Below are 18929 nucleotides of genomic sequence, written 5' to 3'. Positions count from 1 at the left end.
GAGATGAAGAGGAATTTCTTCTCTCGGGGGGTAGTGAATCTGTGGAATTCTTTACCACAGAGGGCTGCAGAGGCTGGGTTGTTCAGCATGTTCAAGGTTGAGGGGTAGATATTTTTAATCAGTAAGGGAATCAAGGGTGGTGGGTAAGTGGAGTTAAGAATTAACATATCAGGTTATTGAATGGCAGAGCACATTCGACAGGATGAATGGCCTGTTTCTGCTCCTATATCTTATTGTCTTATGGAATTAGGTCATAGAAGATTGGATTATTTCTGCAATAATCTTAATCGCTTAAGTCAGTATCCTGAGCTAGGAAGCATGTTCTTGATGTTAATTAAATCCTGCTGATTAAGTCAGATGACATTGAAGCTTCAACACAAACTGGCAAGCGGGGGTGATTATGATCTGTTGCCAGGTCATACAAAAGTCAGGACGTAGTCATTTTTCCTTATTACCCTTTTTCAATACCTGTTGACCGCGAAAGCTTATTGTATAACTGGCAATGCTGCTTCTAATCCACCATTTTGGTACAAAGTGGGGACCCAGGTTCGATTCCAGCCTTGGGTGACTTGTTCAAGTGTCGGGGGATTGAATGCTTTAATTTCAAGGCAGGTGCCTGGCTCAACAAGTTTTGCTGACAATGCAAAAAATAGGTGGGAATTATTGTGAGGAGGATACAAAGGTGTCAGCGAAAGGATAGAGATTGGTTCAGAGAATAGGCTTACAAGATTTTGAGTGGTATGGACAGAGTAGATAGGCAGATGTTCTTTCCTAGGGTAAAAAGGCCAAGTACTAGGCGACATAGGTTTAAGGTGCGTGGAGAAAGTTAGAGGAGATGTGAGGGGCAAATATTTTTACACAGAGGATGGTGAATATCTGGAATACGCTACCTGGGAGGTGGTGGGAACAGATAGCGGCATTTAAAGGGCAACTAGATGAATATATAAATGGGCTGAGAATGGAAGGATTCGGACTCTCAGCGCACACGTTTTTAGTTTAGGCAGGCATCACGATTGGCACAGACTTGGAGGGCCGAAGGGCTTGTTCCCGTGCTGTACTGTTCTTCGATTATTTAAGTGGAGAGAAACTACCGAACGCTACAGTACAGAGGGATCTGCGTGTCCTTGTGCATGAATCACAAGACATTAGATTGCAGGTAGAGCAGGCAGTTAGAAAGCAAATAGCATGTTGGTCCTCATTGCAAGGGAGGACAGAATATAAAAGGAGAGGAGTCTTGCTATAACTGTATAGGATATTAGTGAGACCATGTTGAGAGTATTGCGTACAATTTTGGTCTCCTCAATTAACAAGCAATAGATTTGCCCTGGAAACAGTTCAAAAGGAAGTTTACTAGGCTGATTCCTGGGATCAAGGGGTTGTTTTATGAAGAAAGGTTGGGCCTATGCTCATTGGAAGTTAGAAGAATGATAAGGTTCTGGGGCCAAAAGAGAAAATGCTCAAAAATTTCAACAGAAAATCAGATCTAATTAAAGGAATTTTATGGAGCAAACAGGAATAAAATGAACTATTACAAAACTGTTATCACTCATGGATTATGCTCATGATAGATCTTATCATGCCAAGTAATAGTCAGCACGGTGGCACAATGGTTAGTACTGCTGCCTCACAGTACCAGGGACCTGTGTTCGATTTCCAGCTTGGGCCACTGCCTGTGTGGAGTTTGCACATTGTCCCTGTGTCTGCATGGGTTTCCTCTGGGCGCTCTGGCCCCCCTCCCCACACCCCACACCCCAACAGTCCAAAAGACGTGCTGGTTAGGTGCATTAGTCATGCTAAATTCTCTCTCAGTGTACCCGAACAGGTGCCAGAGTATGGCAACTAGGGGACTTTCACAACTTCATTGCAGTGTTAATGAAAGCCTACTTGTGACACTAATAAATAAACTTAGACTTAAATATATTAAATGCTTACACAAACAACTTACAGATAGGGAGGAGAGATAAATTGAAACCCTCAATTCCTTTCCCTTCTTTCTATGATTAGTATGGTTTACTTTTGAAAATGTCTTTTTAAACCTTGTTAGTGTGTGATCAGTTTATAAGTATTAGCAGTGGGTTTAAACAAAGCGGATTATTTATTCACACACTCACCCTGAAATATCATTGCTACGTCAGTCACACACCTCACACTCAAGAAATAAAACATAGAACATAGATCATAGAATAGTACAGCACGGGACAGGCCCTTTGCCCCTCGATGTTGTGCTAAGCCAGGTCTGAACAAGATCAAGCTATCCCACTCCCGATCATTCTGGTGTGTTCCATGTGCCCATCCAATAACCGCTTGAAAGTTTCTAAAGTATCCGACTCCACTATCACAGTAGTCTGTGCATTCCACACCCCAACCACTCTCTGAGTAAAGAATCTACCTCGGACATTCCTCCTACATCTCCCACCATGAATCTTATAGTTATGCCCCCAGTAACAGCTACATCCACCCGAGGAAATAGTCTCTGCACGTCCACTCTATTTATCCCCCTCTTCATCTTATAAACCTCTATTAAGTCACCTCTCATCATCCTCTGCTCTAAAGAGAAAAGCCCCAATCCTTCAACCTTTCCTCATAAGACCTACCCTCCAAACCAGGCAGCACTCTGGGAAATCTCCTCTGCACTCTTTCCAATGCTTCCACATCCTTCTTATAGTGAGGTGGCCAGAACGGCACACAGTATTCCAAATGTGGTCTCACCAAGGCCCTGTATAGTTGCAGCATAACCTCACAGCTCTTAAACTCAAAACCCCTGTTAATAAAAGCTAACACACTATAAGCCTTCTTCACGGCTCTATCCACTTGAGCGGCAAGATCTGTGGATATGAACCCCAAGGTCTCTCTTTTCCTTCACATTCCTCCGAACCCTACCATTGACCCTGTAATCTGCATTCAAGTTTGTCCTACCAAAACGAATCATAAATATAACATACAATTAAAGAAATATATAATAAATATAAATATAATCATAAATAAATATACAATTAAATAAGTTGGTACACTTCCACAAATATAAACCTAAAGAATAGTTAACAGTTTGACTGCCTTTGCCTCTCCAGCGAAGAACAAATTTTTTTTCCACTCTTAAATTGTAATTCAGGTAAGGTCAGATGGCTGGGGCATCAGATGTCACGATTACTGCAGGATTCCTTCAAAGAGAAGAATGTTCAGCAGGTCATGAAGTCAGGCATTTATGGCTGTTGTTTCAGGAAGTCCCATTATTTTACAGGTACACTTGGAAATTTAGGATCAGACTGGAAGGCTTTTAAAGACACATGCAAGTCTTTTGTGTTCTGAAACGGCAAAGCTGGCACTGCCCTCTTCTGCAACTGTCATCTTGTCAGTGTTATTCTGCAGATTGCTCCCAGGTTTCTTCTTTTGGGATGAAAGGATTTCAGAAGCACAGAACCAGTTTCAGTCACATGGTCACCAGCCACTGATACACTATAGAAGGTAGATGGTGTATCAGGATCAGAGAACGAATTGCAGTCACATGGTCAATGGCCGTTGGTATACAATAGGAGGTCATTCATTATCAGAGAACAAAAATCAGTCACTTGATCAATAGCCACTGACATACAATAGAAGGTAAATGGTGATCTTCCACACTTAACTTATGGATAACTAGTCTCGTCAGCTTTCCTTTGTTTCATTGCAAACCTGGAAACATGCAGTCCAAATTCCATTAACTTTGTGTTTCTGAGTAAGCTTCAACCAATAGCAGGTGTGAATTCCACAAAGGAGTACCATCTAGACACGTCCATTCAAGGGAAAGTCCCCTCAGCCAGTATGATTCAATTCAGAACTTTCAGAAAGCTTGGACAGTCTGGGTTGAAATTGTAGCGATACCTGATACCCCCTCCCCCCTCCTTAACAGTTTCCGATTTCTATTTTTTAATAAAGGCAGCTTCGGAAGCTTCCATGCGAGCACAGTCAATGTCCATGAATATGACATGCCTTTTACTGAGCATGACACAACATGGACTATTATTTAAGTGGTGAAAAATTACAACATGCTACTGTGCAGAGGGACCTGGGGGTCCATGTGCATGAATCGCAAAAACTCAGTTTGCAGGTGATCAGGAAGGCAAATGGAACATTGGCCTTTATCGCGAGGGGGATGGAGTATAAAAGCAGGGAGGTCTTGCTGCAACTGTACAGGGTACTAGTGAGGCTGCAACTAGAGTACTGTGTACAATTTTAGTCCCCTTACTTGCAAAAGGATATACTGGCTTTGGAGGGAGTACAGTGAAGGTTCACGAGGTTGATTCCGGAGATGAGGGGGTTAGCTTATGAGGAGAGATTGAGTAGATTGGGCCCGTACTCGTTGGAGTTTAGAAGGCTGAGGGGGGATCTTATAGAAACTTACAAGATAATGAAGGGGCAAACAGGGTAGAAGCAGAGAGATTATTTCCACTTAGAGTTGAGGAGGAACTTCTTCTCCCAGTGGGTAGTGAATCTTTGGAATTATCTGCCCATTGAAGCAGTGAAGGCTACCTTGTTAAATGTGTTTAAGTCACAGGTAGATAAAGGTTATGGGGAGCAGGCAGGTAAGTGGAAGTGAACCAATATCAGATCAGCCATGATCTTATTGAATGGCGGGGCAGGCTGGAGGGGCTAGATGGCCTACTCCTGCTCCTATTTCTTATGTTCTTAAGCAATTTCAAACCAGCATAAGTCAAACCTCATGTTTAGCTCTATTCAACTGAAGATTTCCAAAACCCTGTGAGGATTCCAGGATGAGTATACAAATCATCCTCTATCCATGTGACATTTGATCTCCTTTCACAAAATGCCAACACCTCATTCAAAATGATTCACCCAGAAAAGCAACTACTCAACACTTGGTCATCTAATGGGCGGCACGGTGGCACAATGGTTAGCACTACTGCTTCACAGCGCCATGGCCCCGGGTTCAATTCCAGTCTCGAATCACTGTCTGTGTGGAGTTTGCATGTGTCTGCTTGGGTTTCCTCCCAACGATGTCTGGGTTAGGTTAGTTAGCCATGCTAAATTATAATGTGAGGGGGATTAGCAGGATAAATATGCGGAGTTACAGGAATAGGGCCTGGGTGGGATTGTGGTCGGGGCAGACTCGATGGGCCAAATGGCCTCCTTCTGCAATGTGTGAATTCTATGATTCTAAGGTAGACTTGCCATTCTGTACTAATTAGCTTCTGTGTAAACACAATACCAATGATCAAGTCACTTATTTCGTAATAGAACTGGGTCTCAGCTGCTGACACTGAACTTTTATGGCTGCCTCCCCTCTGGTTCACCCTAGGATTATATTTGTTTGAATTTGTAGAATTGAACCAGCTACTTGATTCAATGTTTCAAGCCTATGTTTATGCTTTGCACTCACTTCCTCTAATCCTATCAGCATCACCTTCTTTCTCCCTCATAATACATATCTAGCTTCTCAATTGCGCCTATGCTGTTTGCCTCAACTACATCATATGGTAGCAAGTTTTGCATTTTTACCACGACATATCTAACCACATTTAAAGCAAGTGAGCACCTGCATCTCAACCATTAAGGTAAATAGATTGAAAATCACTAGGTGGGAGCACAACGTAATCTCCAAATCACAAGCCAGTTACGGGTATTATTCAGAAATTATTCCTCAGTGCCCAATCTGCCTGTAATGTGTTGAGAGTTCTCGAATACAGCCTGGCCTTTGGGTATGTGTCACACCTACATCCTGCCAAATGTTCCCTATTGCATTCTCAATGTTTGTTCAAAAGCAACAAACGTGCTGACAATAAGAAAACCCAATGGCAGGTAATCTCGTTCAATAAGCACATCAAAAATCCCAATGCATCGAATTGTACTGCTCAGAAATAGATCACTTGGTTCAAAGTGTCCAAGTTAATCTGTTTGCTCAACATGCAGCAATGCTCCTTTAGCTAACTCTATCCTTCTATTTCTTTCACCCGAATACAGATAGCAACTCAAAGGAAGCAAGACAGACATTTCAGCTGGTAATGGTAATTAGCCATAATCCATAATGAGCCATAGGTATGAGCCTCTGTATTAGAGAGAGACAGAGAGAAGTGGTTATAGCTGCAGGCGTAACACATAAATGTGTTGGCACGGTAGCACAGTGGTTAGCATTGCTGCTTCATAGCTCCAGGGACCGGGGTTCGATTCCCAGCTTGGGTCATTGTCTGTGTGGAGTTTGCACATTCTCCTCGTGACTGCATGGGTTTCCTCCAGGTGCTCCAGTTTCCTCCCACAGTTCAAAGATGTGCGGGTTAGGTTGATTGGCTAAGCTAAAATTGCCCCTTAGTGTCCTAAGATGTGTAGGTCAAAGGGATTAGTGGGTAATTATGTAGGGATATGGTGGTATGGCCTGGGTGGGATTGTGGTCAGTGCAGACTCGATGGACCAAATGGCCTCTTTCTGTACTGTAGGGATTCTATGATAAAGCATTGGGCAGAGCAAAGAGGCAGTCCAGCGAGAACGACCACATCCAGTCTGGGGATTGAACCTGAATGGTTGCCATCAATCTGCACCACATTCCAGCTATCTAGCAAACTGAGCTGACCAATCCCCACAGGCTGTGACTAATGGCCAACAGCTGTAACCTGTTTAGCTCCAAGCCCTGGTACCAGAATCTTAATGTATTCCTGAATGCAAGCATTCAGATCAATCGCAGAGCCTGTCAGTGTGTGGATTTCTTGGGCATTGTGATAATCTCCATGAGGTCCATGGGGAATCACTGAATGATCTCCTTGTGGGGCTCGTTGGGTATGAGATTCCCTGGTAATGGGCAGCAGCCTACCCAGCTGGGACTCATTACCTGAGCATTTATAAAGCAGGCCCAGGACTGGGCCTGCTGAACAGTAGTCTCAAGCAGAACAATGTGTACACTACTGAGTGGTTTTACTTTGCATTCTATGATGAACTATGTTCTTTTCCAGTCTGGCTTCCTAAGTCATACAGGTGTGTATACAGAACAGAACTCCATTTGCTATGAGGCTAATCTTTGTTCTGAGAAAATAGGTGGTCATGATCATAGAATCCTCAGAGGCAGAAGGAGGTCATTTGGCCAAATAACGACAAAGTGCATTTATATCGTCCATTTAACATTGTAAAAGATTCCCCAAGGTACTTCACGGGAACATTTTATCAAACTAAGTTTGAAACTGAGCCCTGTTAAGGAGGTAAACGAAAGGGTGACCGATAGCTTGATCTAAAGAGTAAGTTTGAAAAACATAGACTCCTTACAGCGCAGAAGGATGCCATTTGGCCCAGTGAGTCTGCACCAACTCTCTGATGGATTATCTCACCCAGGCTCTCACCCCTGCCCTATCCCCACACCTCTGCACATTTAGCATGGCTAATCTACCTAACATATACCTCTTTGGACAGCAAAGGGCAATTTGGCATGGCCAATCCGCCTAATCTGCACGTATTTGGAGTATGGCAGGAAACCGGAGTCACTGGAAGAAACTCATGCAGACACGGAGAGAATGTGCAAACTTCACACAGTCAATCAAGGCTTGAATCAAATCCTGGTCCCTGGCACTGTGAGGCAGCAGAGCTAATCACTGTGACACTGTGCCGCCCATGGATCCTACTTATAGGTCTGATTGGAGCCCGGCCCTCCAGTAACTGTTATGTGGATCCACAACAAAAAGGGTGATCCAGTGGGAAGGCAGGACACCATTAAGCCGGATATGTCGGCTGACCAGTGGCAGGAGTTTGGAGGTGGCCGGTTGGAGGTCACCTGAGGAAACCTCCAGGAATACTTCCAACCTGAGCTGGCAACCGTGATCTCAGCAATTCCGGATGCTTTCCTTCTGTATGCATTTGTATTTCGCACTTGATGCTCTGTCCTGAATGAGTTCTGCAAGGCCAGGAGATAATTCTTTCGCTGATTTCAGATATTTGTGATTACAATTTGGTTCAAACACTAGGTGTGAAAATTGATCAATTAATTTCATCCTAGTCATATGGTTACTGGCCATCAGCCATGCTCCATCAGCTGTATGCTATATCATGTATTCCACAAAGCAACGTATCACAAAGGTTTATCCATTCTCAAACATACAAATCATTTGGCTAATGTGCTCATGTTGATGCATTACTACGATCATGTCCCAAAACCAATCAATACCACTTAAGACTAAAGGGATTATTCAATTAAAAGGGAATCAATTGTAGATTGACTCTGATTGCTATAGACAATGAGAATTTTGTTGGATTCTTTCATACAAATGTGGTCAATCTTGACATGTTCAGACTGATCTGCAGAGTGATAGCTGCCCATTTTGGTTTTTGAAAAGATGGGACTTTATTTTGATTGTCACACACTTAAAAATAATAAGCAGAAATCCAATTTGTCACTCGTCACTTTTGATCAAACGTTTTTTAGCACGTTTAGCCTGGAGGGTGTTTTAATTTTTTTCCCTCCCTTTTCATTCAGACCCGCACACGATCTTTTTAAAATGATTCAGTGCTGATCCCAGATCACCAGCTCCCTCCAACTGCAGAGTAAAGCACCTTTAAAAAAAGCTGCAGCGTGCTGCTTTTGTTGTTAATAATGAGCATTGTCCTCACTGTCTACAGGAGCTGTGCTTTGGGAGACAACAAATTATCCTAGAGATTTACAGCACAAAAAGTGGCCCTTTGGCCTATCACATCTGCACTGAGCATTAAGGACCTATCTATTCTAATCCCATTTTCCAGCATTTGGTCCATAGACTTGTATGCTATGGTGTTTCAAGTGCTCATCTAAATGCTTCTTAAATGTTGTGAGGGTTCCCGCCTATACTACCCTTTTACACAGTGAGTTCCACATTCTCAGCATCCTCTGGGTGAGAAGGTCTTTCCTCAATTCCCCTCTAAATCTCCTGCCTCTTCACTTAAATCTATGCCCCCCCTTCCCCTCCCAGATGTTGATCTCTCTAGGAAGGGAAAAAGTTCCTCCCTATCTTCGTCCCTCATAATTTCGTATACCTCAGTGGGGTCCCTCCTCAGCCTTCTCTGCTCTGAGGAAAAGAACCCCAGCCTAGCCAGCCCTCTCTTCCCAGCTGAAATGCTCCAGCTCAGGCGACACCCTGGTGAATCTCCTCTGCACCCTGCCTAATGAAATCGCATCAAGTAGATTTTAATCATTTGAGATGCTTCAGTCAAGGAAGGAAGAACTTCTATTTGTACGGCACCTTTCACAATCACAGGACATCCCAAAGCACTTTACAGCCAATGAGAAACTTCTCTGAAGCGCTGTCGGGGTTATATTGAAGTAAACATGGCAGCCCACTGGTGCCCAAGGAATTGCCACAAACGTAGTCACTTGACCTTGTTTATACCGGCAGCTTTGGTTATCTACCCTGGGAACTTCACATTGGGTGGTGGAGAAGTATCGCCCAAGGTCCTGTCACCCTCACAAATTCCCGACCTTTAAACTTATCCCTTGGCGTTGCTTCAATCTTTCACCATCTGTTCTGTCAACTCCGTTCACAGTTCATGAAAACTCTTCTTTTGACAGCTCCCCTTTTCCAAAGAAAGCAAGTTACTTAAAAGGGCCTGGGTTGGACTCTCAATAAAACTATCACTGTGCTTTAAGCAATTTACAATGGGATGATGGCATTACTGTAAATATTACTGTAGAAAGATCTCAAAAACTGCCCTACCTGGGCAGGCCGATCGGATACCACAGGGTATCGTTCGGAAAACGCCCAGTGTCCACATTACAAAACTCACCCCAGCATGAGACATCATAACAACTGGTGGAATTGAAATACAGTTTGATAATCATGGTCTGGAATCTCAGCAACATTCACGCTGGTGGAACTATCCCATCCAGTGGCAACGAACAGAGGTCTGGCTGGCCATCAAATTCTCTGACCTCACTGGGCGGGAGTGTGGCATGAATGGCAGGTAAGATCACACCATTGGAACATGGAGGTTGTTTCAGTAATGGTGACCATAAAAATGACCTTTATCATGCAAACAAGTGTCCCATCCATTGTCTCTGTTTACACTTCCCATTGCCTTGGAAAAGCACCCTGCATAATCAAGGACTCTAAGCACCCTGGACATTCTCTCTTCCACCTTCTTCCGTTGGGAAAAAGATACAAACGTCCAAGGTCATGTACCAAGCAAATTAAGAACAGCTTCTTCCCTGCTACCATCAGACTTTTGAAATAGACCTACCTGGCACTAAGTTGATCTTTCTCCACACCCTATGACTGTAACACTACATTCTGCACTCTCGCCTTTCCTTCTCAATGAACGCTATGTCTTGTCTATATAAGAAACAATATTTTTCACTGTATCCCAATACATGTTACAATAATAAATCAAATCAAATTCAATTGTTGTAAAAACCCATCTTGCTCAGGGGAGCAAATCTGCCATCCTCACTCAGTCTAGCCTTCATGTAGACCCACAGCAATGTGGTTGACTCTGAAATGGCCCTAGCAAACCACTCAGTTCAAGGGCAATTAGGGATGAGCAACAAGTGCCGGCCCAGCCATCAGCACCTACATCCCATGAAAGGAGAAAAGAAAGAACTCAGACCGTTCTGAGTTAGAACTATGGGACTATGCAGCATCCTGCCTCAGATTTTCTGTTCAACCTTCCACTAAAATCAGTCAGATCTGAACTGATTTCTGTGCCATCCTGTTTGTCATTTACCTTTGTGCAGAGTAGATTTTGGTCAGGGAATCTGATGGTATTGTACCTGTTTTACAGGCAGTGGATCCAATACAGAGTGTGCCACCCACTGTTGTTGATGATGGCTGTTCGGTTAGTGTCCAGAATGTCTGCCTGAAACTAATATGAGACCCACTGGAAATTGGGTGCTGGAGTCTAATACCTGTTGCGCGTCCACTTGCCAAACTGACCCACAAATGGCTTCAGAACGTGCAAAGCCATGATCAGTTTTTCCCAGTGCTTGGCGGAAGGATCAGCCTTCCTAGAAAAGGCCAACGTGCTACCTACTTGAACCCAGTTTGCCCATTTATCCCTGATTTCTTATGAGGCACTCTGGTGAGCTGCCAACCTAGGTCACAGCAAATGGCATCCTTAGCTTGCCGACACTACCTTCATTAGGCTTGTGGACAAACATGCCCTGGATACCTCCTCGGGTCGCTATCCCCAACACCTCACCTCCCATTTGGCTCATACTTTCTCATAATTTCTTTCCTTTGGCTGCATGAATACGGCCTGGGTGGGATTGTAATTGGTGTAGACTCGATGGGCCGAATGGCCTCCTTCTGCACTGTAGTGTTTGTATAGATTCTACGATCCATAGAGTCCCTAAAGTGGGATCCCTACAGATCTATGGATTCTCAGAGGCTTTTTCCCAGGGCTGAAATGGTTACCACAAAAGGACACAGGTTTAGGGTGTTGGGGAGCAGGTACAGAGGAGATGTCAGGAGTAAGTTTTTCACTCAGTGGGTGGTGGGTGCATGGGATTGGCTGCAGGCAGTGGTGATGGAGGCGGATTCAATAGGGTGTTTTAAGAGACTTTTGGCTAAGTACATGGAACTTAGTAAGATAGAGGGTTATAGGTATGCCTATGAGGTAAGGACATGTTTGGCGAAATTTGTGGGCTGAAGGGTCTGTTTGTGCTGTAGTTTTTCTACGTTTCTACGAGGGAGCCTTGTTTTCCCTCAGTTTTTGGGAGCACTGCACAGTTTGGAGTTGATCAGGCTGTTGAGTTGGATGACCATGATGAATGGCAGAGCAGGCACAAGGGCTGAGTGGCCTCCACCTGCTCCTATTTTCTATGTTTCTGTAACTATCACACTAAATATAAAACTGGGGGAGATGGGTATTCAATCTGCAGCATTATGGCTGAGCCTGTTGGCCCACGGTTGATTGGTCCTGATAACTGGTCTCAGTGAATGCTGATATTTCTTGGCCTCTGAAAGCTAACTTTGGGGGATAAAAAGGAATGCTCATTTCTTGCACCGTGGCTGGACCCTGTTCTGGACAAGTGCAGCCTCTTTCTATAGTTTGCCAATAATGTGTCTCAATGTCAAACGCTGAGTGGCTGCAGCAAGACCGTTCCATTTCCTTGACATGTGAGACTGCCCAAACAAATATTGAACCAGTCCACACTCTGCTGCAGATATTTGTCCGTCAGAACTGAACTGAATGGGTCGAAACTCATTTCCCGTACGAGCACTATCCTGCAGTCAGCTAGAAGGAGAGACTTTACTAACGGTGAATTTTGGCTGAACTGAGGCTCCACCTTCTGACCCCACTGGTTCGGTGGGACTTGAATCTTTGAACTCAATCCGGACTAAAAAAGGACCATGATTCTCTGTGAGAAATACAAATGGTCCAAAGTAAACCAATGTTGCAAAGGGTTGATGTTGGTCCTAGTCCAGCTCAGTAATCGGTCATCAAATGGCTTTCATTCATATTAAAAGTAAAGTTTATTTATTAGTCACAAGTAAGGCTGACATTAACACTGCAATGAAGTTACTGTGAAATTCCCCTAGTCGCCACACTCCGGCGCCTGTTCAGGTCAATGCACCTAACCAGCATGTCTTTCAGAACGTGTGAGGAAACCAGAGAACCTGGAGGAAACCTACATAGACATGGGGAGAACGTGCAAACTCCACACAGTGACCCAAGCTGAGAATCGAACCCAGGTCCCAGGCGCTGTGCTATCCTGCCTGTTATCATATTATATGTAAGGGAAAGCATACACAGCAGAATTTATTTTTAATTTTTCACTCTATCTAAGTTACAAAACCAATGCACAGATAGGCAAACCCAAATCCACTTCCTTGCTTGCTCCAAAAACCAAATTCAAATTGAATCCAATTCATAGCCCCCACAAGAGAAACAAACAAGATCCAAGATAAGGCATCAAATTCCATCTTGGGCTTGATCCACCACATACGCAGCAGAAATATCAGGCTAGAGGCATCATTCTAAAGAAAAGCATCTGTATCACACCTTTCTTGATCTCAGGGTAATCCAAAGCACTTTACAGTTAAGCTATCACTGGGTATTAAGGGATTCATATTCGATAGGTATGGAAAGGGCTCTTTGGTGAAAAAATGCTATGAGACCTTTAGCATCAACCCAAGAGGGCAGATGGGCTCTTGGTTTGATAACTCAACTAAAGCAGGTGCACACCTTATAGTGCAGCACCCCCTTGGTACTGTGGGTCAACTGAGTGTATAGGGCTCAAGGCCCTCAAGTGGAATATGGACCTCAAATGTTCGGAGATGATTGCGCTAACCAACCTGAGTTACTGGTTGATGCTATTCTTAACATTTGGAATTGGTACAAGGTCAGAACTGAGTGGGGGAGAAGACCTCTCTGACGTTGAACAAAAATGACACCTTTGCAAAAGGGAAAAAAATCAGAGGAGTCATTCGAAGGTAGTAACTGCAATAGGTTGGATACCGGCATTCCTTGTAATCTTGCATTGCAGAAGATAAAATACAACTTGGTGCCAAAAGTCCCTTTTATTGTAGTACACTCGGGGCAAGATATTCCAGCCACGCTCGTCCCAAGACTGGAAAATCCTGCCCAAGGTTAATAGAGCTTAGCACAGTCCGGTCCAAAGATGTGCAGGTTAGGTTGATGGGCTGTGCTAAATTGACATTAGTGTCAGGGGGATTAGCAGGGTAGAAGTGTGAGGTTACGGGAATAGGGCCTTCATGGGATGTGGTCAGTACAGACTCAATGGGCCGAATGGCTTCCTTCTATACTGTAGACATTCTATGATTATCTATCCCGCCCTCCACGATTCCTGTGGGGGGTGGGACAGGACGGGAACACTACACCCTCAGATTGCCAACCCCGGCTGGATGTGACACGGGAGGTTTCAGTGCATGTTCTCCTTTCCAACTGCCCCGCCCCACATTGGTTGCTCAACATGTTAACACTGCTTCCGAGTGTTCCACAGCCAATTGAAAAGTGACCTGACTCTCGGTTATCTGACAGGACGACTTTTGTCTGTGAGCCAAAGGGCCTTTTCTTTCTTAACTAGTACAGGGATAGTATCTCAAAACCAGCAACCTCGGGACAAAGTCCATGTCAGATTTCTGTTCTTGCCTTCCAGGTCAGGCCAGGGTGGCTTGGGTTGAGACATGTCAAGACCCTTTGAATGGTGGAAAAAAAACAGATGAGTGAAGCCGATAACTATTTGGTGTACCAGTACACCAATCCAGCACTTAGTCTAACCAGCCAGTAAGTTAGTTTACTTATCAAATAAACATAAAACCTTGTGCGTGACGGTGAAATAAGAAGTCCAGTTTTCGGACATCATCAGTTCTCGGATTTGAGACACTGTGACCTGTGACAATGACTAATAAACAAATAATTTATTTTTAATGCTTCTCTGACTTTTATCCTGGGTTTTATTTGTAACAGTGTCCTCGAGGTTAATCTTCAACTCCCAGAGACTCCAGTGTAGTCCTGGAGGCTTGGTAACCAGAAGCAAGTTGCTCAAGTGACCTCAGGTCCAGGCTAATTTGAACTGAGCTTATTCTCACATTGGGAGAGGAAGAGACAGAGGAAGAGAGAGAAGAAAAGAGAGAGAGAGAGAGAGAAGAAAAGCGAGAGCGAGACAGACAGTGGTTCATTTACCACCAGTCACCACACAGCCAAAAGTAACAATAAGAAATAATTGATGGACAATTACAATCATGCATTATTACCATACATCAGATGAAAACTGCTCCTGTACCTGTTCTTCCTGAATTTGGTTCTTCCCGAGCTCCTGTTTTAGTTATCGCTGCAAAAGGAAAACATAAATCTCGATCAGGGAAAATAGGAGAATCTTCTGACAGTTCACATACTGGGACTGTTGCAATGTGGAGATACTGGTGTTGGACTGGGGTAGTCACAGTACTTACTTAGTGTTACTTACTGGGACTGTCGCAGCCCAGAGCTACATCAAGCCATTTATTTACTGTTGACATCACCTGGCACCTTCACCTCCCAGAGTTGCCAACTCTGGTTCAAGTTTAAGTTTATTTGTTAGTGTCACAAGTAGGCTTACATTAACACTGCAATGAAGTTACTGTGAAAACCCCCAAGTTGCCAGGCTCTGGTCCTGTTTGGGTACACTGAGGGAGAATTTAGTATGCCCAATGCACATCTTTCAGACTGTGGGAGGAAACCGGAGCGCCCCGAGGAAACCCACACAGACACCAGGAGAACATGCATACTTCATATAGATAGCAACCCACGCAGGAAATCGAACCCAGGTCCCTGGCGCTGGGAGGCAGCAGTGCTACCCACTGCGCCACCATACCATGCAGAGAATTATGCAAAGCAGAACTTGGGAGGAGGGCTAGCAGAGAGTGAAGATAAACAAACTGCAGCTGACAAAGTTGCGGACTCGATATCCAACTCCCAACTCACAGCCCCAACGCATCAAAGCTGGATCCTTCCCAAGCTGGGAATTGAACCCGTGTCTCTGGTGCTGTGAGGCAGCAGTGCTAACTACTCTGCCATCGTGCCGTGCTGTGTAATGGTTCAACATATTCCTCCGCGCGGGGGTGGGGGGGGAGGGGGGGGGGGGTGAGGTTCACCATGTGACCTCTTGCCTTCAACCAGCCTCACCATGCGCCACCCCAACATGCCCCTCCTCATGCCTTCCTGACCAATTTTAAAGCTGGCAAAAATTTTGTTGCTCAACTGGATGATGTCTGACTGTCAGTCAAGCTGTTTAGCTCTCACCTCATTTCCAATATTTTTATGAGTGAGGGAAATTAAAGCAAAGATGCACAGTTTTTTAGAATGCTGCTGGAATGTTGCTCCAGGGAGGGGGTGGGAGGGACAGGGGAACGGAGGGGGAGGAGGTTGATATTGCTTGCAGCAATGTTGTGGAGATTCATTTTCAATTAACGGTGACTCAAGGTCAATCTGGGAGTGTTGGCAATGTTACCGCAGACGGTCCTCAATCCAGGAATTCCCCCTCCCCCCTATTCCCCTCGCCATCCAGTCAAACCATCAGCGGGAGATTAGTTTGAAAAAAAAACCCACAGTAATTGAGAAAGAAAAAGAGCAAGAGAAAATGAACTGTTACCAAAACATATCAATGCAAATATTTCCTGTTACTTCACCACAATAGTTATTTCAGCAGTCATCCAGTCTGACAGCATATGTGGCCAATACAAACAGCCATTGCAAAGCAAAGGGCCAATGAAAACATCTGTACCACTTTCTATTTACAACACTGTAGATTTAAATCGGTGATCCAGAAAACAGGGTTATGCCTAAAAACGCACATCAACCGCACAGCAACGTCACATGCAGCCTGCACCCGAGATGCCAATATCGAAAATATCTGCTTGATATCTGTGAAAGATGCGCTTCCACATGCTCTTAGTTCTTGGAAGAGGGGCAGATGTTGAAGTCAGTTAATTTTGCTGCATTTTTTTTCTTTTCCCTGTAAGTCTTTTCAAGCAAACTAGAGTCGACTTTACTTGGTATACATTTTCACAGCTCTCGGCGTGTAGTGTCTGATGCGTGAGGCAGAGAGGGAGGGAGGGAAGGGAAGAGGGTGAATCCAGAAATGAGAGAACATAGGAGGCGCAAAGAGAAACAAGAAAAAGCAAGCAGAAGTGTGCACTCCAACCCAGTTGAGTTGGGAACAGTAGGTCCTTGGAAAGTTGAAGAGTTAATGGTGTGCACAATGTACAAACGCTCTGCAACCAATGGGTAAGGGACCAGCCATCTGGTCCATCATGATCAGGAATAATGGAACTGATTTTCACTTCTCGGTCTTTTGGTAAAGTTCAAGCGCTGGATCAAGCCCAAGATTGGGTGCAATACCCTAGTTTGTCACCTTGGATCTTGTTTGTCTCTCTTGTGAGGACCTTGGATTGGATTCAATTGAATCCAGAATTTGGTTTTTGGAGCAAGCAAGGAATGAATTTGAGTTTGTCCGGTCAGCTTTGTAATTTTAAGGATGAAGTAAAATTTTTTTTAAAATGGGTAACTAGACAAAAACAGAGCAAAGTGCATCTTTTTCACCTTCTACTGTCCTGGCAGTCACATGATACAATGGTAAAAAAGTTTTTGACCAACCACCATCAATTAGTCAGCATCAGACTCAATCACGAGCTGAGGAAAAGCCCCCAGTGGTGGAGAACTTTGGGAACCAGAGGTTCAAAGTTGCTTGTTCTTCCCACAAAATGCCACGTTTAACACACACCAAGTCTCGAGTTACTGACATGCTGTAAACCAAAGTGTCATTTTCTGGAAATAATCCATCTAATTTGCATTTCTGAACACTGAGCAGCTTTGCAATGTGAAAGTGATTGCCTTCCAATGCCAATGAGAGTTTGGGTAGCAAAAATAGTACAGAAATACCCCAAAGGCAATGAAACCACTAGAGGTGACACAGTACATGCTGGAATGAGATTCCAAAGCGTCGCTGTTTCCGGTGTGGATCTCCAAGAATGAGTGTCAAATCACGTTAATCACGTTATCATCAGTGACTGACAACATGAAGTATCAGCTCAAAATGGCCACGGCAGGAATAATTTGTAAATCCAGCAATATCATCATCAACATTCACTTCTGCTGGGGGGGTCTGATGGTGGAAGGAGTCTTTTCTGCCCTGGCTAAATATTTATCTGTCACGGACATCAATAAAATGGATGATGCAGTTATTATCTCATTACTATTGGTGGGAGCTTGCTGTTTGCCAATTAGCTGCCATATTTCTCACATTACACAGAAAGATAGAAACAAGAGTAGGCCATTTGGCCCTTTCACAACAATTTTTGGCCTCAATTACTCTCTGTGGTAACAAATTCCACAGGCTCACCACTCCCTGGGTGAAGACTTTTTTCTCCATCTCTGTCCTAAACTGTAACCCCTGATTCTGGCCACCCCACTAGCGTGAACATCCTTCTTGAATCTACTCAGTCTAGTCCTGTTAGAATTTTATAGGTTACTATGAATTCCCCCCAGCCCCCTCTTCCGAACTCCAGGGAATACTATCCTAACCAACTCAATCTCTCCTCATACGTCAGTCCTGCCATCCCAGGGATCAGTCTGGTAATTATAACAGTGACTACATTTCAAGCATTTGTCATTAGGTGTAATGTGAATCATAGAATCATACAGCGCAGAAGAGGCCTTTCTGCCCATCGAGTCCGCAGCAACACATTAGAAACACCTGAACTCACACCTAATCCCATCTGCCAACACTTGGCCTACAGCCCTGAATGTTATGATGTGACAAGTGCTTGTCCAAATACTTTTCAAAGGATGTGAGGCAACCCGCCTCTACTATCCTCCCAGGCAGTGCATTCCAGAATGTCACCACCCTCTGGGTAAAAAAATTTTTCCTCACATTCCCCTAAACCTCCTGTCCCTCACCATGAACCTATGTCCCTTCATGACTGACCCTAAGGGGAATAGCTGTTCCTTATCTACCCTGTCCATGCCTCTCATAATCTCACACCTCGATCAGGTCACCCCTCAGTCTTCTCTGCTCCATCGAAAACAACCCAAGCCGACCCAACCTCTCTTCATAACTGAAATGTTCCATCCTAAACAGTGTCCTGATAAATTTCCTTCGCACTCCCTCCAGTACAATCACATCCTTCTGATAATGTGGCGACCAGAACTGCACACAGTATTCTAGGTGTGGCCTCACCAGTCTAAACAACTCCAACATGACTTCCCTGCTTTTGTAATCTATGCTTGGATTGATAAAGGCAAGTGTCCCATATGCCTTTTTCACTACCCTACTAACATGCCCTTCAGCTTTCAGAGATCTGTGGATGGACACACCAAAGTTCCTTTGTTCCACAGGACTTCAGAGTGTCCTGCCATTCACTAAATACTTTGTTGCCAAATTAATCATTCTAAAGTGTATCACCTCATACTTTTCAGCGCTAAATTCCATCTGCTACTTATCTGCCCATTTGACCATTGCATCTATATCTTCTTGTAGCTCAAGACACTCT

The 18929-nt window shown here is 44.2% G+C and overlaps 1 protein-coding gene across 4 annotated transcripts in view; it reads right to left on the bottom strand.

Annotated features, from left to right (window-relative positions):
* Positions 1 to 18929, bottom strand: part of LOC145358038 (transcription factor HIVEP3-like) — a 397799-nt gene that overhangs the window by 76521 nt on the left and 302349 nt on the right. For all 4 annotated transcript variants that reach the window (XM_080211747.1, XM_080211748.1, XM_080211750.1 and 1 more), the window contains one exon: positions 14684 to 14731. The gene's annotated coding sequence lies outside the window, so the exon portion shown is untranslated. The remainder of the gene's footprint in view (positions 1 to 14683; positions 14732 to 18929) is intronic.

This window comes from Carcharhinus amblyrhynchos, chromosome 24, assembly GCF_965287045.1.
Source record: "Carcharhinus amblyrhynchos chromosome 24, sCarAmb.v2.hapA, whole genome shotgun sequence".
In the NCBI taxonomy this organism is placed as follows: domain Eukaryota; kingdom Metazoa; phylum Chordata; class Chondrichthyes; order Carcharhiniformes; family Carcharhinidae; genus Carcharhinus; species Carcharhinus amblyrhynchos.
Note: the sequence above shows the minus strand (reverse complement) of the source record. Positions and strands in the feature narration are given on the sequence as shown.